Below are 23,365 nucleotides of genomic sequence, written 5' to 3'. Positions count from 1 at the left end.
AATGACAATAGACGCTGCAACCAGTGGGACTACATGGCACAAGCGGCAATGGCGGATGCTGACTGGTGAGACAATATGCTGCGAGCGATGTGGATGGATGCTGTGATCGTTGAGATATCATGCTGCAACCGGCAACAACAGACGCTGTGACAGTTTCTTAGTCCATCGCAAATCTCCGCGCGGAGATACAATGGCTACTAGAGGCATCAGACACCGGTGCGATCTGAGTTTTAGCAATACCGCAAATTAATTGAAGTTAAGTATGTCCAAAATAAACTTCTTGACCAAGTTTCTACACGAGGCATCAGACACGGCTTTGCTACTCTGATGAAAATGCCAATGGCATTTTGGAGGCCGAGCTCCATGAAGGCCTTTATTTTTGAAAAATTCAAATTCAAACTTTTATGTTTTAAAAAATTCTGAAAAAAAATATGCGTGTATGTAAGGATGTAACCCACATGCGTGTAAAATTTCATGATGAAATACGGTGAAATGCGACCTGTATAAAAAAGATAAATTCATGGCCTGGGAGGATGAATAGCATCATGTGTTAAACAGCCTCAGATTTGTCTTTTTTTGCACAACCCTCATTTCAACGTGTTTTGCCCTGAAATTTTACACACATGTGTGTTATGCCTTCATATATATTTGTACTTTTTTTCAGATTTTTTTGAAATGTAAAATTTGAATTTTGATGGAATTTGAATTTTGAATCTAGAGGCCTCCAGTGAGCTCGGTCACCAAAGGCAATTTCGGAACCCGCCTCAGGTTGTTTGCATGATGCCTACTGCTCCCGACTCCTGGCTCAGCGGCAGACATGCCACGCAAGGCAAAGGAGTATCAAATGAAGCACTCGTCATGGTGATGTGATTGTTAATTTAACACGATGATGCACATGACCACAGACTGGAGGGACACTGAACGGTGGCAAGTTACATTAAATCACTGGAGGAACGCTGAACGGTGGCAAGTTACCTAAATCGGGCGTGAGCAGTCTATTTATACAAAGACCGTGTTATTGTCGTTCGGTGGTCTAGAGACTATAATATAATTTTTTAGATGTTATGTTTTGTACTTCTGATGAACTTTTATAATATATCTGAATCATTTTTGCAAAAAAAAAAGTGTGAAACATGTCACTTCCGTACAGTGTGTGCACTTTTCCGTGTCAATGCACTACACTGAGAGAAAACAGATGGGGATGAATTAGGAACCGAATTTATCAATCTGGGGGATCCAGTGGGAGTGGGACACAAAATTTTGGCTCTAGGGAGCGCGAGAAACCGGAATTAAAGTCAAACGTTTATTATGTCTTCAAACATTCTATTAGACGAATCATATATATAACTAAATAGGCAATCTCCACTAACCTATTTCTCTAAACATGTAACCATGTCATCTTAACGTGTAATCATGCATTGGGAAGTCCACCCCAACATGCAACCATGCATGAAAAAAGTGCTTAACTTTTTCATTCTATTATGCTATTTATATTCAATAATTTTTTACAACTATACAAAAATCAAATACAATAAACTATATGTATCTTGAGTTTCAACTCTTGTATTATTACTCCAAATATTCATGTCCCTAGCTACAACCAAATTTCATTAAAACAAGTTAGCAACTAATTCGCACAACAATGTGTAAGGTATCATCTAGTATAGATACATTTAGAGTACAGTGCACGAATAGCCTACGATGGGGTTGTTTTCTCATTCGAAGATGTATATCATATAGATAAGAACATGAACATTTTACGAGTACTTTGCATGCCATTGAATAAAAAGAAGTCCTCACAAAAAGTTATGAAGGATTTTATGATTGGCATTGAATTGGCAGAACATTGTTGGAGCCTATTATAAGGCTGCTCACAGTGGAAGTATCAAACTAGCGTCACACATCCTCATACAATTTCAACTAGGCATATTGATGACTTGGGTATTAACCGAGGAAAGAGAAGACAATATCATGATACTGTATCATAATAAATGATGTGCTACTATGTGTTATACAAAATGATAAATAAGGTCATTTAAAATGCCAACTTATGACACTATGCATTATGGAGGTAGTACCATAAAGTAGTATCGTATGCATTATACTAGTGGGGTGTTTTGGCTCCCAGGAGCATGCTCTCCCGCGTGAATAGTAAACAAAAAATATAGTAAATGTTTTAGAAAAATTCTGAATTTTTGTGGATGTTCGTGTTAGTGTCACAAGCATCCTTGAAAATTTCATGCGAAACGGAGCAACGGTGTTTCGCCGGTGAAAAGATAAATTTAGGGTGACATTTTGGGGTAACATTTGGTGTTTTTTTTGCACATGCCAAATGTTTAATGTTTTTGCCTAAAAATTTGTATGCAGCATTTGGATGTGACAAAGAACACATACAATTTTTGCTGGATTTTTTTGACATTTCACAAAATATTTTCGCGCGCAGGAGCGCGAGCTCCCGCGAGCACCAACGGATTTTGATACTAGTATATGATACTCCCCAGTACAAGCAACCTAAGTGTGACTCCATCATCAATTCATAATTAAAAAAATTCACTTGAAGTGCATACATACACCATTGGTAGTAATATAGCTAAGCATACAATAACAACAAGACCTGGCTAATGGTCAGCCACATACTAAACGGCTACATAAAAGTACAAATTATTGGTTATGAACATTGATGATTACATGCATATATTGCAAGAGCCTCCCTTACCAAGAAGCTATAACTATGTTTAGAACATGACACAAAGGAGCAAATGAACAGATTATCAATGGTACATCAGTAGGTAGATCCTAAAAGAACAACTTCAGTAGATCTTTAGGCATAGATAAAGCTTTAGGCATAGGTAAAGAACGACGACAAGAATGACGATGTCAGTGATGATCAGACTTTAGTGTCGGCACAATGTTCATGAGTGAGTGGGCGGGAAATTTAGCAACATAGATGAAAAACTTATGCCACACAACACATCGAGCTATATAGCCCACCATTTCCAGAAGATATATTTCCTAGTCTAGTATGAGGATGAACAGGAAAATGATATGTGTTATAAACAAAATTATAAAATGACTTAAGGAAGAGGAGATCACAGATAACTCACCCACTTATGCTCGCACTTGTAGAAATGCTTATCGAGGTTCTTAACTGTCTGCGAGACCCACTACCGGATGTCACCAATGTTACAGTAGGGGCACCTTATGAGAGGGAACAATACCTGCCCCTCTAAGTACATCGGGTGCGAGTGATATTACTTTGTTACAATCCATGATGAATTCACCCAACGCTTATGATCATAATAAAGCCTTTACTAAACACAATGCAGAAGCACTTGTGAAGGCTAATGAAGAAAGATTGGAATTAGAAGTGGCCATTCCTAGAAACTTAGATGATGGTTGGGAACGTACTATAAAGATTAAGATTAATAATTATGATTGCAATGCACTTTCTGATTTAGGTGCTAGTGTTTCCACCATTCCTAAATATTTATATGATGTTCCTGGTTTTGATTCCATGTCTGGATGGTCTCTGAACCTACATCTTGTTGATTCTACCATTAAGAAACCTATGGAAATGTGCTTATTACAGCTAATATTCCCTTCATCCGAAAAAGCATGTCGCCACGTACATTTTGCGAAACCCCCTCCTATTTCCTCCAACAAAACACTTAGTCCGACGCGCACCACTTTCCCCTCCGTCCTCTTCCCGTCAATTCAGTGAACCAGTGACCTACCGGTGACACCGTGATCCACCGGCGTATATCCCGACCACCTGCTCTGTCGCCTTACCGCGCGCCGGCCGCCTTGTTCTGCTCGTCTTGCCGCCTTTCTTTGTCCGCAGCAACCTGATCCCAACGAGGAGGGGAGATCAAGAGGAAAAGGATCCCATTTTGTGCCAAGCGGCTGACTTGCCAGCCCCGGCGGCGGCGCTCATGTCCTGGAGCCCGAAGAAAGGAGTCGAGGTCACCCTCCATGGCAGCGACCTTGGGGACTGCCTATGACATGGGCAGGGGCAGCGACCATAGGACCTTGGAGGCGGATGACACATGGAGGCCGTCGAGATCTGGCCTGTAGAAGGCGAGGGGAACAGAGTAGTCTCTTATCTTGGCGTTCATGGCGACGTTCCAGTGGCATGGGCAGGGGCGAGGGGAACATGGCAGTCTCTTCCCCGTCTTGTTCAACAACAAGGTACTCAAATGTTTACTCCAGTGTTCAGCAGCAAGATTGTGTCAGGATTCGGTCTACAACATAATCTAATCCAATGTTTACCCCAATGTTCAGCAGCAAGATTATTTGTGAAAACATGAGGGGGTAGATTATTTGTGACAATGTAACCAATGTTTATTGCAGTAAAATGTTGATTCAAATTACTACATTACCTTCAAAATTTTTAGTTTACTTGAAACTCCTTTGTCTGCTTGAAACGACATTGAGAAAATGACATTTGTTGGGGATATGACTATTGGATATGAACCGCCCAAGAGGGGCCGGGTTATACCACTGGCGGCTTATCGATGAAGATGGCGGATCATACAAGCCTGTTGACGGCCCAAGACCCAGAGGTGACTTAAGGCCCAGGAGGATGAACCGCCATGTATGTATGACTTGTACTGTAAGGCAAGCATAGTTAGTCACCGAGCCGGACACGTTGTGTATGAGGCGGCTGGGACTCTGTGAGCCGTTGGGCGTCAACCTGTGTATATAAAGGGACGAACCAGAAGGAAATATGCCCTAGAGGCAATAATAAAGTTATTATTTATTTCATCATATCATGATAAATGTTTATTATTCATGCTAGAATTGTATTAACCGGAAACATAATACATGTGTGAATACATAGACGAACATAGTGTCACTAGTATGCCTCTACTTGACTAGCTCGTTAATCAAAGATGGTTGAGTTTCCTAGCCATAGACATGAGTTGTCATTTGATTAACGAGATCACATCATTAGGAGAATGATGTGATTGACTTGACCCATTCCGTTAGCTTAGCACTTGATCGTTTAGTTTACTGCTATTGCTTTCTCCATGACTTATACATGTTCCTATGACTATGAGATTATGCAACTCACGAATACCGGAGGAACACTTTGTGTGCTACCAAACGTCACAACGTAACTGGGTGATTATAAAGGTGCTCTATAGGTGTCTCCGATGGTACTTGTTGAGTTGGCATAGATCGAGATTAGGATTTGTCACTCCGATTGTTGGAGAGGTATCTCTGGGCCCTCTCGGTAATGCACATCACTATAAGCCTTGCAAGCAATGTGACTAATGAGTTAGTTGCGGGATGATGCATTACGGAACGAGTAAAGAGACTTGCCGGTAACGAGATTGAGCTAGGTATTGAGATACCGACGATCGAATCTCGGGCCAGTAACATACCGATGACAAAGGGAACAACGTATGTTGTTATGCGGTTTGACCGATAAAGATCTTCGTAGAATATGTGGGAGCCAATATGAGCATCCAGGTTCCGCTATTGGTTATTGACCGGGGACGTGTCTCGGTCATGTCTACATAGTTCCGGAACCCGTAGGGTCCGCACGCTTAAAGTTCTGTGACGATCGGTATTATGAGTTTTTGTGTTTTGATGTACCGAAGGTAGTTCGGAGTCCCGGATATGATCACGGACATGACGAGGAGTCTCGACATGGTCGAGACGTAAAGATCGATATATTGGACGACTATGTTCGGACACCGGAAGTGTTTCGGGAGGTTTCAGACATATACCGGAGTACCGGGGGGTTACCGGAACCCCCCATGGAGTGTAATGGGCCTATTGGGCCTTAGTGGAGAAGAGGAGGGGCGGCCAGGGCAGGCCGCGCGCCCCCTCCCTCTCTAGTCCGAATTGGACAAGGAGGGGGGGGGGGCGGCGCCCCCCTTTCCTTCCCCTCTTTCTCCTCCTTCTCCCTTCTCCTACTCCTACTAGGAAAGGAGGAGTCCTACTCCCGGTGGGAGTAGGACTCCCCCCTTGGCGCGCCATCCTCCTGGCCGGCCGCCTCCCCCCTAGCTCCTTTATATACGGGGGCAGGGGGGCACCCCAAGACACAACAATTGATCATTGATCTCTTAGCCGTGTGCGGTGCCCCCTCCACCATAATCCACCTCGGTCATATCGTAGCGGTGCTTAGGCGAAGCCCTGCGTCGGTAACTTCATCAACACCGTCACCACGCCATCGTGCTGACGGAACTCTCCCGCGAAGCTCTACTGGATCATGAGTTCGTGGGACGTCACCGAGCTGAACGCGTGCAGTCCGCGGAGGTGCCGTAACTTCGGTGCTGAGATCGGTCGATCGTGAAGACGTACGACTACATCAACCGCGTTGTCATAACGCTTCCGCTTACGGTCTACGAGGGTACGTAGACGACACTCTCCCCTCTCGTTGCTATGCATTACCATGATCTTGCGTGTGCGTAGGAATTTTTTTGAAATTTCTACGTTCCCCAACAGTGGTATCAAAGCCAGGTTTATGCGTAAATGTTATATGCACGAGTAGAACACAAGTGAGTTGTGGGCGATACAAGTCATACTGCTTACCAACATGTCATACTTTGGTTCAGCGGTATTGTTGGATGAACCGGCCTGGACCGACATTACGCGTACGCTTACGCGAGACTGGTTCTACCAACATGCTTTGCACACAGGTGGCTGGCGGGTGTCTGTTTCTCCAACTTTAGTTGAACCGAGTGTGACTACGCCCGGTCCTTGTGAAGGTTAAAACAACACTAACTTGACGAAATATCATTGTGGTTTTGATGCGTAGGTAAGAACGGTTCTTGCTCAGCCCGTAGCAGCCACGTAAAACTTGCAACAACAAATTAGAGGACGTCTAACTTGTTTTTGCAGGGCATGATGTGATGTGATATGGTCAAGACATGATGCTAAATTTTATTGTATGAGACGATCATGTTTTGTAACAGAGTTATCAGCAACTGGCAGGAGCCATATGGTTGTCGCTTTATTATATGCAATGTAATCGCCCTGTAATTATTTTTACTTTATCACTAAGCGGTAGCGATAGTCGTAGAAACAATAGTTGGCGAGACGACAACGATGCTACGATGGAGATCAAGGCGTCGCGCCGGTGACGATGGTGATCATGACGGTGCTTTGGAGATGGAGATCAAAGGCACAAGATGATGATGGCCATATCATATAACTTATATTGATTGCATGTGATGTTTATCTTTTATGCATCTTATTCTGCTTTGTTTGACGGTAGTCTATTGATAGGACAGTCACTACCGAAACCCCTTTCTATGTCCTTAAGAAGATGGAATACGATCTTAAACTTAGACGAGTTGCTAACCATTATAAGATGATCTCTCACTAAATTTCAAGGTATAACTGTTCTCCTTGAGTATGCACCGTTGCGAAAGTTCGTCGCGCCGAGACACCACGTAATGATTGGGTGTGATAAGCTCTACGTTCAAATACAACGGGTGTAAGCTAGTTTTGCACACGTAGAATACTCGGGTTAAACTTGACGAGCCTAGCATATGCAGATATGGACTCGGAACATTGAGACCGAAAGGTCGAGTGTGAATCATATAGTAGATATGATCAACATAGTGATGTTCACCGTTGAAAACTACTCCATCTCACGTGATGATCGAACATGGTTTAGTTGAGATGGATCACGTGATCACTTAGACGATTAGAGGGATGTCTATCTAAGTGGGAGTTCTTAAGTAATATGATTAATTGAACTTTAATTTATCATTAACTTAGTACCTGATAGTATTTTGCTTGTCTATGTTGTTGTAGATAGATGGCCCGTGCTGTTGTTCCGTTGAATTTTAATGCGTTCCTTGAGAAAGCAAAGTTGAAAGATGATGGTAGCAATTACACGGACTGGGTCCGTAACTTGAGGATTATCCTCATTGCTGTATAGAAGAATTACGTCCTAGAAGCACCGCTGGGTGCCAGGCCTGCTGCAGATGCAACTGACGACGTTAAGAACGTCTGGCAGAGCAAAGCTGATGACTACTCGATAGTTCAGTGTGCCATGCTTTACGGCTTAGAATCGGGACTTCAACAACGTTTTGAACATCATGGAGCATATGAGATGTTCCAGGAGTTGAAGTTAATATTTCAAGCAAATGCCCGGATTGAGAGATATGAAGTCTCCAATAAGTTCTACAGCTGTAAGATGGAGGAGAATAGTTCTGTCAGTGAACATATACTCAAAATGTCTGGGTATAATAATCACTTGATTCAACTGGGTGTTAATCTTCCGGATGATAGTGTCATTGACAGAATTCTTCAATCACTGCCACCAAGCTACAAGAGCTTTGTGATGAACTATAATATGAAGGGATGGATAAGACAATTCCCGAGCTCTTCGCGATGCTAAAGGCTGCGGAGGTAGAAATCAAGAAGGAGCATCAAGTGTTGATGGTCAACAAGACCACCAGTTTCAAGAAAAAGGGTAAAGGGAAGAAGAAGGGAACTTCAAGAAGAACAGCGAGCAAGTTGCTGCTCAGGAGAAGAAACCCAAGTCTGGACCTAAGCCTGAGACTGAGTGCTTCTACTGCAAAGGGACTGGTCACTGGAAGCGGAACTGCCCCAAGTATTTGGCGGATAAGAAGGATGGCAAGGTGAACAAAGGTATATGTGATATACATGTTATTGATGTGTACCTTACTAATGCTCGCAGTAGCACCTGGGTATTTGATACTGGTTCTGTTGATAATACTTGCAACTCGAAACAGGGACTATGGATTAAGCGAAGATTGGCTAAGGACGAGGTGACGATGCGCGTGGGAAATGGTTTGTCACATACCTAGTTCTGGTATGACCTAGACTAGCTAGTCATGTGTGCATCATGTTTAAATATCATTTAAATTTGAAATGGGGATTTTTGAAACCCTTAGAAATAGAAATCATTTCTGGAAATGACCCAGATAAAAATTGCTCCAAAAAGGTCCAAGAAAATGTTCATGTCTCTCTCTGAAAATATTGGTGAGAGGTAAAATTCAAACCAATATTTTTAGGAGCTCATAGATATTTATTTTGGGCATTTGGAATTAATGCAGTAATTATTTGCTTTGGATATATATTGTTATATATATATATAATATTGTCCAAAAATTATGCTAGTTGATGAGGAGCTCTGGAATAATACCACTAGCTCCTACAAAAATTGGCATAAGAAGATAAATTAGTTCGGTATTGTTTTTAAATCAAACAAATGTCAGAAAAATAGAAAAGGAAACAGAAATGGAAAAACTTACCTGTGCTCACCTGAGGCCTGGCACTGTGCGGCCCAGCTGGCCGGCCCAGCCAGCTGGCCGTGCCAGTCGTCCTCCACCTCCCGCCAGGAGGCCAGGGGCGTGTGGCCGACGCGCGTGCACCGCCGTGCCGCCACGCCACCTGCCTGCCTGTCCTCCCCCTCGTCGCCTGGATGCCCCGCGCGACGCCACGCGCCGCCCCGTAGCCCTCTCACTCTCTCCCATGCTCATCCCCTTCTCTGCTGCTCGCTCTCTCACCCACCCGAGCACCACCGTCGCCGCCGCTCATTGTTGCCGCGCCCACCGCCACGGCTCGCCTCTCCGACAAGCTTGGAAGCTCCGCCATGTCTCCGTCTACCTCTCCGTCGAGCCACACGATGCAGGAAGCCCTGGAGAGCCACCGTCTCCGTTGTCTTCATCTCCGGCTACCGGAGATCACCTTCGCTGCCCTGCCGCCTCCAGTGCATCCCCGAGCTCGCTGACGACGCCGTCGAGATCGCCGTGAGCTTCTGCTCCGTCCCCCTCTCTCCGTTTAGCCGTTCGCGCACCATAGCCCCATCTGCCACCACGGCCGTAGCTCCTCGCCGCCGTCCATGTCGCCGCCGTCGCCCTTGCCACCGCAGCCCGCAACCGCGCGCGTCACCGTGCTCCTGGTGACGCCAGGAGGCCGTAGAGGCCCTCCGCAGCTCCTGCCGTGCACCGCAACGCTGCGCGCACACTTGGCCATGCTCCGGCCGCCGCCTCAAGCTCGTTTCCGGCGAGCTCCGGCACCCCCGCGCCCTCCCGCTTGCTCCAACCGACGCGGACAAGGCTCAGCTCCTCGCCGTGGTCTCCACCGCCCGAATGGTCGCCGGTGGGCGAATCCCGTGCCCCTCCGCCGCGTTCGGCCTCGCCGGTGGGTTTGACTGGTTTGACCTCGCCGGCCCATCAGGTGGGCCCCATTGTCAAGTGATTAGCTTAGTGCTAATCACCACCTAACCTAACCCCTGACACTGACAGTGGGCCCCGACACCCTAATCTTTTAATTAGATTAGAAATAACCCCCCCTGTTTAACACTGTGTCACTAACGTGTGGATCCCACACGTTAGGTTTGACCTGGTCAGCGCCGTTGACCTGCTGACGCAGGCATGACGCAATGCTGATGCAGTTATTCTTTTCTGGTATTAAAACAAATCAGGAAATTCCAGAAATTGTTATAAACTTCAAAAATTCATATAAATTCAACCGTAGCTCAGATTGAAATAATTTATATATGCAAAATTATCAGAAAAATGCAATCTATCCATCTGTACCATTTTCATGCATGAAAAACCAAGTTATACCTGCTGTATATGTGAAAACACATTAATGGCATTTATAAAGACTTAACTTGGAGTTGCATTTGAACCTTTGGTTTAAATGGACTTCAACCAAATGAATGCTAGTTGCGTTAGCTCAAACAACATCACATCTTCATGCCATGTTCATGCATCATATTGTTGCATATGCTTGTGTATTGATTGCCGACATCGTTCCTTCTCGATAGGTCCTGCTCCGGAGACCGATCCAGAGTACCTGTCAGAGGAGCAGTGCCCCCCGTTGATCCACCAGGCAAGCAAAACCCCCTTGTTCATTCCGATACAATCCCACTCTCTCGCACCTGCTCTCATTTATTGCATTAGGACAACAACGATTCAACTGCTACTTTATGCTGCGATAGTTGAACCCATTCCTCTGCATGACCTGTCATTGCCACAGTAAATAGTTGAAACCCACTAGCATGTGTAGGAGTTGATTTAGCCATGTTGTGTTCCTACCATGCCATGCCTGCTATTGCTTAGAGTTGTGTCAGGTCTGATTCATTGGGAATGGATTGGAGTGTTATGATATGTTCTGATGCTGAGAGTTAAGTGTGTGAACACGATTTGGTAAAGGTAGCGGTGAGAGGCCATGTAGGAGTACATGGTGGGTTGTCTCACTGGAACCGTCCTTAAGAACTGAGTTCTGTGTATGTTGTCCAATGACTAGCTACTACCACACATTGGGTTCCGGTAACTCGACCCCTCTCGACTTATTAACCAACTTGATCTCTATCCAGGAGTCGCAACTAGTTTCTGGTGTTTGTAGGTAGTGCTATTTTTCTACCGAGTGGCACCCGGCAGGGTGGACTTGGGACAAACTAGGCACCGTGGCATGGTGTACCAAGCGTAGATCCATCTGGCGAGGTGGGCTTGGGAACCCTGCACACATCGTTTGGGTCCGTGAGCAAAACCCCGGCCGGATCTCCTTCGGATGGAACCCGAATAGGCGATAAACCTGGACTAGAGTCTTGTGTGGTTAGTCAGGTCGTGGCCGACACCCTCGCCAGACTTCCGCTTGAAGGTTGCCGAGATACATGACGTGTACATGGCGGTAAGTGGCGAGAGCGTGTGTGAAGAAGTACACCCTTGCAGGGTTAACATGATCTATTTGTCGGGGATCGTAGCAGAAATTAAAAATTTTCCTACGTGTCACCAAGATCAATCTAGGAGATGCTAGCAACGAGAGGGGAGGAGTGCATCTACATACCCTTGTAGACCGCGAGCGGAAGCGTTCAAGAGAACGGGGTTGATGGAGTCGTACTCGTCGTGATCCAAATCACCGATGATCCTAGCGCCGAACGGACGGCACCTCCGCGTTCAACACACGTACGGAGCAGCGAAGTCTCCTCCTTCTTGATCCAGCAAGGGGGGAGGAGAGGTTGATGGAGATCCAGCAGCACGACGACGTGGTGGTGGAAGTAGCGGGATTCCAACAGGGCTTCGCCAAGCGCTGTGGGAGGAGGGAGATGTGTCACGGGAGGGAGAGGGAGGCGCCAGGGCTTAGGTAGTGCTGCCCTCCCCCTCCCCACATATATATAGGGGCAAGGGAGAAGGGGGGGGCGCAGCCTTGGCCCTTCCTCCAAGGAAGGGTGCGGCCAGGGAGGAGTCCATCCTCCCCAAGGCACCTAGGAGGTGCCTTCCCCCTTTAGGACTCTCCCTTTCCCTTATCTCTTGGCGCATGGGCCTCTTGGGGCTGGTGCCCTTGGCCCATATAGGCCAAGGCGCACACCCCTACAGCCCATGTGCCCCCCCGGGGCTGGTGGACCCCCTTGGTGGACCCCCGGACCCCTTTCGGTACTCCCGGTACAATACCGATAATGTGCGAAACTTTTCCGGCGACCAAAACAAGACTTCCCATATATAAATCTTTACCTTCGGACCATTCCGGAACTCCTCGTGACGTCCGGGATCTCATCAGGGACTCCGAACAACTTTCGGGTTACCGCATACTAATATCTCTATAACCCTAGCGTCACCGAACCTTAAGTGTGTAGACCCTACGGGTTCGGGAACCATGCAGACATGACCGAGACACCTCTCCGGCCAATAACCAACAGCGGGATCTAGATACCCATGTTGGCTCCCACATGCTCCTCGATGATCTCATCGGATGAACCACGATTTCGAGGATTCAATCAATCCCGTATACAATTCCCTTTGTCAATCGGTACGTTACTTGCCCGAGATTCGATCGTCGGTATCCCAATACCTTGTTCAATCTCGTTACCGGCAAGTCACTTTACTCGTACCGTAACGCATGATCCCGTGGCTAACTCCTTAGTCACATTGAGCTCATTATGATGATGCATTACCGAGTGGGCCCAGAGATACCTCTCCGTCATACGGAGTGACAAATCCCAGTCTCGATTCGTGCCAACCCAACAGACACTTTCGGAGATACCTGTAGTGCACCTTTATAGCCACCCAGTTACGTTGTGACGTTTGGTACACCCAAAGCATTCCTACGGTATCCGGGAGTTGCACAATCTCATGGTCTAAGGAAATGATACTTGACATTAGAAAAGCTCTAGCAGACGAACTACACGATCTTGTGCTATGCTTAGGATTGGGTCTTGTCCATCACATCATTCTCCTAATGATGTGATCCCATTATCAATGACATCCAATGTCCGTGGTCAGGAAACCATAACCATCTATTGATCAACGAGCTAGTCAACTAGAGGCTTACTAGGGACATGTTGTGGTCTATGTATTCACACATGTATTACAGTTTCCAGTTAATACAATTATAGCATGAACAACAGTCAATTATCATGAACAAAGAAATACAATAATAACCATTTTATTATTGCCTCTAGGGCATATTTCCAATAGTCTCCCACTTGCACTAGAGTCAATAATCTAGTTCACATCACCATGTGATTAACACTCAAAGTTCACATCGCCATGTGACTAATACCCAAGAGTTTACTAGAGTCAATAATCTAGTTCACATCACCATGTGATTAACACTCAATGAGTTCTAGGGTTTGATCATGTTATGCTTACGAGAGAGGTTTTAGTCAAAGGGTCTGCAACATTCAGATCCGTGTGTGCTTTACAAATCTCTATGTCATCTTGTAGATGCAGCTACCATGCGCTACTTGGAGCTATTCCAAATAACTGCTCTACTATACGAATCCGGTTTACTACTCAGAGTCATCCGGATTAGTGTCAAAGTTTGCATCGACGTAACCCTTTACGACGAACTCTTTTACCACCTCCATGATCGAGAAAATTCCTTAGTCCACTAGATACTAAGGACAAGTTCGACCGCTGTCATGTGATCCATTCCCGGATCACTATTGTACCCCTTGACTAACTCATGGCAAGGGACACTTCAGGTGCGGTACACAGCATAGCATACTGTAGAGCCTACGTCTAAAGCATAGGGGATGACCTTCGTCCTTTCTCTCTCTTCTACCGTGGTCAGGTCTTGAGTCTTACTCAATACTCACACCTTGTAACACAACCAAGAACTCCTTCTTTGCTGATCTACTTTGAACTCCTTCAAAATCTTGTCACGGTATGTATTCATTTGAAAGTACTATTGAGCGTTTTTGATCTATCCTTATAGATCTTGATGCTCAATGTTCAAGTAGCTTAATCCAGGTTTTCCATTGAAAAACACTTTTCAAATAACCCTGGATGCTTTCCAGAAATTCTACATCATTTGTGATCAACAATATGTTAACAATATATACTCATCAAAAATTCTATAGTGCTCCCACTCACTTCTTTGGAAATACAAGTTTCTCATAAACTTTGTAAAAACCCAAAATCTTTGATCATCTCATCAAAGCGTAAATTCCAACTCCGAGATTCTTACTCCAATCCTTAGAAGGATTCCTGGAGCTTTGCATACTTGTTAGCATCTTTCAGGATTGACAAAACCTTCTGGTTGTATCACATACAACCTTTCCTCAAGAAAATCGTCGAGGAAACAATGTTTTGACATCCTATCTGCAAGATTTCATAAATAATGCAGTAACTGCTAATATAATTCCAACAGACTCTTAGCATCGCTACGAGTGAGAAAGTCTCATCGCAGTCAACTCCTTGAACTTGTCGGAAAACATCTTAACGACAAGTCGAGCTTTCTTAATGGTGACACTTACCATCATTGTCTGTCTTCCTTTTAAAATCCATCTGCACCCAACAGCCTTACGACCATCAAGTAGTTCTTCCAAAGTCTACACCTTGTTTTTATACATGGATCCTCTCTCGGATTTTATGGCCTCGAGCCATTCGTTGGAATCCGGGCCCATCATCGCTTCTCCATAGCTCGTAGGTTCATTGTTGTCTAGCAACATGACTTCCAAGACAGGATTACATACCACTCTGAAGTAGCATGCATCCTTGTCGTCCTACGAGGTTTGGTAGTGACTTCATCCGAAGTTTCATGATCACTATCATAAGCTTCCATTTCAATTGGTGTAGGTGCCACAGGAACAACTTCCTGTGCCCTGCTACACACTAGTTGAAGTCATGGTTCAATAACCTCATCAAGTCTCCACCATCCTCCCACTCAATTCTTTCGAGAGAAACTTTTCCTCGAGAAAGGACCTGTTTCTAGAAACAATCACTTTGCTTCCGGATCTGAAATAGGAGGTATACCCAACTGTTTTGGGTATTCTATGAAGATGCATTTATCCGCTTTGGGTTCGAGCTTATCAGCCAAAAACTTTTCCACATAAGCGTCACAGCCCCAAATTTTAAGAAACGACAACTTAGGTTTGTCTAAACCATAGTTCATACGGTGTCGTCTCAATGGAATTGCGTGGTGCCCTATTTAAAGTGAATGCGGTTGTCTCTAATGCCTAACCCATGAACGATAGTGGTAATTTGATAAGAGACATCATGGCATGCACCATATCCAATAGGGTGCAGTTATGATGTTCGGACACACCATCACACTATGGTGTTCCAGGCGGTATTAGTCGTGAAACAATTTCCACAATGTCTTAATTGTGTGCCAAACTCGTAACTCACATATTCATCTCTATGATCATATCATAGACATTTTATCCTCTTGTCACGACGATCTTCAACTTCACTCTGAAATTACTTGAACCTTTCAATAATTCAGACTTGTGTTTCATCAAGTAAATATTCTCAGCATCTACTCAAATCATCTGTGAAGTAAGAACATAATGATATCCACTGCGTGCCTCAGCACTCATTAGACTGCACACATCAAATGTATTCCTTCCAACAAGTTGCTCTCTTGTTCCATCTTACTGAAAACGAGGCCTTTCAGTCATCTTGCCCATGTGGTATGATTTGCATGTCTCAAGTGATTCAAAATCAAGTGAGTCCAAACGATCCATCTGTATGGACTTTCTTCATGCATATATACTAATAGACATGGTTCGCATGTCTCAATCTTTTCAAAAACGAGTGAGTCCAAAGATCCATCAACATGGAGCTTCTTCATGCGTTTTATACCAATATGACTCAAGTGGCAGTGCCACAAGTATGTGGTACTATCATTACTATCTTATATCTTTTGGCATGAACATGTGTATCACTACGATCGAGATTCAATAAACCATTCATTTTAGGTGCAAGACCATTGAAGGTATTATTCAAATAGACAGAGTAACCATTATTCTCCTTAAATGAATAACCGTATTGCGATAAACATAATCCAATCATGTCTATGCTCAACGCAAACACCAAATAACAATTATTTAGGTTTAACACCAATCTCGATGGTAGAGGGAGCATGCGATGCTTGATCACATCAACCTTGGAAACACTTCCAACACATATCATCATCTCACCTTTAGCTAGTCTCCGTTTATTCCGTAGCCTTTTATTTCGAGTTACCAACACTTAGCAACCGAACTGGTATCTAATACCCTGGTGCTACTAGGAGTACTAGTAAAGTACACATTAATATAATGTATATCCAATATACTTCTGTCGACCTTGCCTACCTTCTCATCTACCAAGTATCTAGGGTAGTTCTGCTTCAGTGACCGTTTCCCTCATTACAGAAGCACTTAGTCTCGGGTTTGGGTTCAACCTTGGGTTTCTGCACTAGAGCAGCAACTGATTTTCCGTTTCATGAAGTATCCCTTCTTTCCCTTGCCCTTCTTGAAACTAGTGGTTTTACTAACCATCAACAATTGATGCTCCTACTTGATTTCTACTTTCGTGGTGTCAAACATCGCGAATAGCTCAAGGATCATCATATCTATCCCTGATTTGTTATAGTTCGTCACGAAGCTCTAGTAGCTTGGTGGCAGTGACTATGGAGAACCATCACTATCTCATCTGGAAGATTAACTCCCACCCGATTCAAGCGATTGTAGTACTTAGACAATCTGAGCACATGCTCAACGATTGAGCTTTTCTCCCTTAGTTTGCAGGCTTAAGAAACTTGTCAGAGGTCTCATACCTCTTGACATGGGCACTAGTCTGAAATCCCAATTTCAGTCTTTGGAACATCTCATATGTTCTACGACGTTTCAAAACCGTCTTTGGCGCCTCAATTCTAAACCATTAGCATTATGCCCTGAACTATCACGTAGTCATCAAAACGTGTATGTCAGATGTTCGCAACATCCACAGACGACGCTCGAGGTTCAGCACACCGAGCGGTGCATTAAGGACATAAGCCTTCTGTGCAGCAATGAGGACAATCCTCAGTTTGCGGACCCAGTCCGCATAATTGCTACTATCAACTTTCAACTAAATTTTCTCTAGGAACATATCTTAAACAGTAGAACTAAAGCGTAAGCTACGACATAATTTGCAAAGACCTTTTGACTATGTTCATGATAATTAAGTTCATCTAATCAAATTATTTAATGAACTCCCACTCAGATAGACATCCCTCTAGTCATCTAAGTGATACATGATCCGAGTCAACTAGGCCGTGTCCGATCATCACGTGAGACGGACTAGTCATCATCGGTGAACATCTCCATGTTGATCGTATCTACTATACGACTCATGTTCGACCTTTCGGTCTCTTGTGTTCCGAGGCCATGTCTGTACATGCTAGGCTCGTCAAGTCAACCTAAGTGTTTCGCATATGTAAATCTGGCTTACACCCGTTGTATGCGAACGTTAGAATCTATCACACCCGATCATCACGTGGTGCTTTGAAACAACGAACCTTCGCAACGGTGCACAGTTAGGGGGAACACATCTCTTGAAATTTTAGTGAGGGATCATCTTATTTATGCTACCGTCGTTCTAAGCAAATAAGATGTAAACATGACAAACATCACATGCAAATCATAAAGTGATATGATATGGGCAGTATCATCTTGTGCCTTTTGATCTCCATCTTCGAGGCGCGGCATGATCACCTTCGTCACCGGCATGACACCATGATCTCCATCATCATGATCTCCATCATCATGTCTTCATGAAGTTGTCTCGCCAACTATTACTTCTACTACTATGGCTAATAGTTAGCAATAAAGTAAAGTAATTACATGGCGTTTTTCATTGACACGCAGGTCATACAATAAATTAAGACGACTCCTATGGCTCCTGCCGGTTGTCATACTCATCGACATGCAAGTCATGATTCCTATTACAAGAACATGATCAATCTCATACATCACATATATCATTCATCAAATCCTTTTGGCCATATCACATCACATAGCATACCCTGCAAAAACAAGTTAGACGTCCTCTAATTGTTGTTGCATGTTTTACGTGGCTGCTATGGGTTTCTAGCAAGAACGTTTCTTACCTACGCAAAAGCCACAACGGTGATATGCCAATTGCTATTTACCCTTCATAAGGACCCTTTTCATCGAATCCGATCCGACTAAAGTGGGAGAGACAGACACCCGCTAGCCACCTTATGCATCAAGTGCATGTCAGTCGGTGGAACCTGTCTCACGTAAGAGTACGTGTAAGGTCGGTCCGGGCCGCTTCATCCCACAATGCCGCCGAATCAAGATAAGACTAGTAATGGTAAGCAAATTGAACAAATCATCGCCCACAACTACTTTGTGTTCTACTCGTGCATAGAATCTACGCATAGACCTAGCTAATGATGCCACTGTTGGGGATCATAGCAGAAATTCAAAATTTTCCTACGTGTCACCAAGATCAATCTAGGATATGCTAGCAACGAGAGGGGAGGGGTGCATCTACATACCCTTGTAGATCGCGAGCGGAAGCGTTCAAGAGAACGGGGTTGATGGAGTCGTACTCGTCGTGATCCAAATCACCGATGATCCTAGCGCCGAACGGACGGCACCTCCGCGCTCAACACACGTATGGAGCAGCGACGTCTCCTCCTTCTTGATCCAGCAAGGGGGGAGGAGAGGTTGATGGAGATCCAGCAGCATGACGGCGTGGTGGTGGAAGTAGCGGGATTCCAACAGGGCTTCGCCAAGCGCTGTGGGAGGAGGGAGATGTGTCACGGGAGGGAGAGGGAGGCGCCAGGGCTTAGGTAGTGCTGCCCTCCCCCTCCCCACATATATATAGGGGCAAGGGAGAAGGGGGGGGGGGTGCAGCCTTGGCCCTTCCTCCAAGGAAGGGTGCGGCCAGGGAGGAGTCCATCCTCCCCAAGGCACCTAGGAGGTGCCTTCCCCCTTTAGGACTCTCCCTTTCCCTTATCTCTTGGCGCATGGGCCTCTTGGGGCTGGTGCCCTTGGCCCATATAGGCCAAGGCGCACACCCCTACAGCCCATGTGGCCCCCGGGGCTGGTGGACCCCTTGGTGGACCCCCGGACCCCTTTCGGCACTCCCGGTACAATACCGATAATGCGCGAAACTTTTCCGGCGACCAAAACAAGACTTCCCATATATAAATCTTTACCTCCGGACCATTCCGGAACTCCTCGTGACGTCCGGGATCTCATCCGGGACTCCGAACAACTTTTGGGTTACCGCATACTAATATCTCTATAACCCTAGCGTCACCGAACCTTAAGTGTGTAGACCCTACGGGTTCGGGAATCATGCAGACATGACCGAGACACCTCTCCGGCCAATAACCAATAGCGGGATCTGGATACCCATGTTGGCTCCCACATGCTCCTCGATGATCTCATCGGATGAACCACGATGTCGAGGATTCAATCAATCCCGTATACAATTCCCTTTGTCAATCGGTACGTTACTTGCCCGAGATTCGATCGTCGGTATCCCAATACCTTGTTCAATCTCGTTACCGGCAAGTCACTTTACTCATACCGTAACGCATGATCCCGTGGATAACTCCTTAGTCACATTGAGCTCATTATGATGATGCATTACCGAGTGGGCCCAGAGATACCTCTCCGTCATACGGAGTGACAAATCCCAGTCTCGATTCGTGCCAACCCAACAGACACTTTCGGAGATACCTGTAGTGCACCTTTATAGCCACCCAGTTACGTTGTGACGTTTGGTACACCCAAAGCATTCCTACGGTATCCGGGAGTTGCACAATCTCATGGTCTAAGGAAATGATACTTGACATTACAAAAGCTCTAGCAAACGAACTACACGATCTTGTGCTATGCTTAGGATTGGGTCTTGTCCATCACATCATTCTCCTAATGATGTGATCCCGTTATCAATGACATCCAATGTCCATGGTCAGGAAACCATAACCATCTATTGATCAACGAGCTAGTCAACTAGAGGCTTACTAGGGACATGTTGTGGTCTATGTATTCACACATGTATTACGGTTTCCAGTTAATACAATTATAGCATGAACAACAGACAATTATCATGAACAAGGAAATACAATAATAACCATTTTATTATTGCCTCTAGGGCATATTTCCAACACTATTCGAATAGCCGGGTCCGCAGTTATGGACTTCTTGGATGCTTACGTGGTACATAGACAACTTGAAGTGGATACCCTAAAATGCTCAAGACAAGTGTGAGTGCTATGGATGGCCTTCTCGTAGGGAGACGGGAATGAATCCATAGTAGCGTATTGATGTGGTGATTAGTGGACTTGTGTGCGCCACCTCAAAAGAGTTACCAGCAGTCGTAGTTTAGGATAGTCACCGAGTCAAAGCTGGCTTGCTGCAACTAAACCCCACGCTACCCTTCTTGATACTAATGCATGTATGATAGGATCTGATGTAAGTCTTGCTGAGTACCTTTGTACTCACGTTTGCTTAATTTATGTTTTGCAGAGGAGACTACGGTCTCACTAGTTTCCACGTGGACTTCGACAAGTAGCTTTTTACCTCAGCTACGATCTTGTACCCTTGGGAGGGTCTTGTAGATAGTCAGGCTTCTCAGCCTTCTTCATTTGTAGTTGTCTGTACTCAGACATGTTATGCTTCCGTTGCTTGTATGCTCTGAATGATGGGTCATGTGACCCCTGTTTGTAATAAATGCTATGTGGCTCTTCTGGGCCTTTATCTATATGAGTTGTTGAGTTATGTTGTGATGCCATGTTGTACAACACATACTTGCATGTTATGCGTACGTGTAATGTGTATTGCTATGTGTGGGATCCGACAATCTAGTTGTTTATCCTTGGTAGCCTCTCTTACCGGGAAATGTCTCCTAGTGCTTCCACTGAGCCATGGTAGCTTGCTACTGCTCCGGAACACTTAGGCTGGCCGGCATGTGTCCTTCTTCGTTCCTGTGTCTGTCCCTTCGGGGAAATGTCACGCGGTGTCTACCGGAGTCCTGTTAGCCTGCTACAGCCCGGATTCTCCGGAGTCCTGTTAGCCCAGCTGCTACAGCACGGATTCACTCGCTGATGACCGACACGTTCGTTGCTGGGTCATGTATGCCTGTCCCTATAAGTTAGTGCCACTTTGGGTTTACGACTAGTCATGTCAGCCCGGGTTCTTTGTCATATGGATGCTAGCGACACTATCATATACGTGAGCCAAAAGGCGCAAACGGTCCCGGGCCAGGTAAGGTGGCACCCGTGGGAATACCGTGCGTGAGGCCGCAAAGTGATATGATGTGTTACATGCTAGATCGGTGTGACTTAGGATCGGGGTCCTGACATGGTTCCAAAGTCGATGTGATCGCAGTCGGCACGCTACCTCTACATCTACCTTCGGGATTAGTTTTAGACCTGAATAATTGTTATTTGGTGCCAGCGTTGAGCATGAACATTATATCTGGATCTTGTTTGATGCGAGACGGTTATTCATTTAAATCAGAGAATAATGGTTGTTCTATTTATATGAGTAATATCTTTTATGGTCATGCACCCTTGAAGAGTGGTCTATTTATATTAAATCTTGATAGTAGTGATACACATATTCATAATATTGAAGCCAAAAGATGCAGAGTTGATAATGATAGTGCAACTTATTTGTGGCACTGCCGTTTAGGTCATATTGGTGTAAAGCGCATGAAGAAACTCCATACTGATGGACTTTTGGAATCACTTGATTATGAATCACTTGGTACTTGCGAACCATGCCTCATGGGCAAGATGACTAAAATGCCGTTCTCCGGAACAATGGAGCGAGCAACAGATTTGTTGGAGATCATACATACTGATGTATGTGGTTCGATGAATGTTGAGGCTCGTGGCGGGTGTCGTTATTTTCTCACCTTCACAGATGATTTGAGCACATATGGGTATATCTACTTAATGAAACATAAGTCTGAAACATTCAAAAATTTCAAAGAATTTCAGAGTGAAGTGGAAAATCATGGTAACAAGAAAATAAAGTTTCTACGATCTGATCGTGGAGGAGAATATTTGAGTTACGAGTTTGGTCTTCATTTGAAACTATGCGGAATAATTTTACAACTCACGCCACCCGGAACACCACAGCGTAATGGTGTGTCCGAACGTCGTAATCGTACTTTACTAGATATGGTGCGACCTATGATGTCTCTTACTGATTTACCGCTATCGTTTTGGGGTTATGCTTTAGAGACGGCTGCATTCACGTTAAATAGGGCACCATCAAAATCCGTCGAGACAACGCCTTATGAACTGTGGTTTGGCAAGAAACCAAAGTTGTCATTTCTGAAAGTTTGGGGCTGCAATGCTTATGTGAAAAAGCTTCAACCTGATAACCTCGAACCCAAATCGGAGAAATGTGTCTTCATCGGATACCCAAAGGAGACTGTTGGGTACACTTTCTATCACAGATCCGAAGGCAAAACATTTGCTGCTAAAAATGGATCCTTTCTAGAGAAGGAGTTTCTCTCGAAAGAAGTGAGTGGAAGGAAAGTAGAACTTGATGAGGTAACTGTACCTGCTCCCTTATTGGAAAGTAGTTCATCACAGAAACCGGTTCCTGTGACACCTACACCAATTAGTGAGGAAGCTAATGATGTTGATCATGAAACTTCAGATCAAGTTACTACCGAACCTCGTAGGTCAACCAGAGTAAGATCCGCACCAGAGTGGTACGGTAATCCTATTCTGGAGGTCATGTTACTTGACCAAGGCGAACCTACGAACTATGAAGAAGCGATGGTGAGCCCAGATTCCGCAAAATGGCTTGAGGCCATGAAATCTGAGATGGGATCCATGTATGAGAAGGCTGACTTGCCGGATGATCGGCAAGCCATAGAGAATAAATGGATCTTCAAGAAGAAGACTGACGCCGACGGTAATGTTACTGTCTACAAAGCTCGACTTGTTGCGAAAGGTTTTCGACAAGTTCAAGGGGTTGACTACGATGAGACTTTCTCACCCGTCTGTCCGAATCATGTTAGAAATTGCCGCATTTTATGATTATGAAATTTGGCAAATGGATGTAAAAACTGCATTCCTGAATGGATTTCTGGAAGAAGAGTTGTATATGATGCAACCAGAAGGTTTTGTCGACCCAAAGGGAACTAACAAAGAGTGCAAGCTCCAGCGA

This window comes from Triticum aestivum, chromosome 6D (genome assembly GCF_018294505.1).
Source record: "Triticum aestivum cultivar Chinese Spring chromosome 6D, IWGSC CS RefSeq v2.1, whole genome shotgun sequence".
Taxonomy (NCBI): Eukaryota; Viridiplantae; Streptophyta; class Magnoliopsida; order Poales; family Poaceae; genus Triticum; species Triticum aestivum.
Note: the sequence above shows the minus strand (reverse complement) of the source record.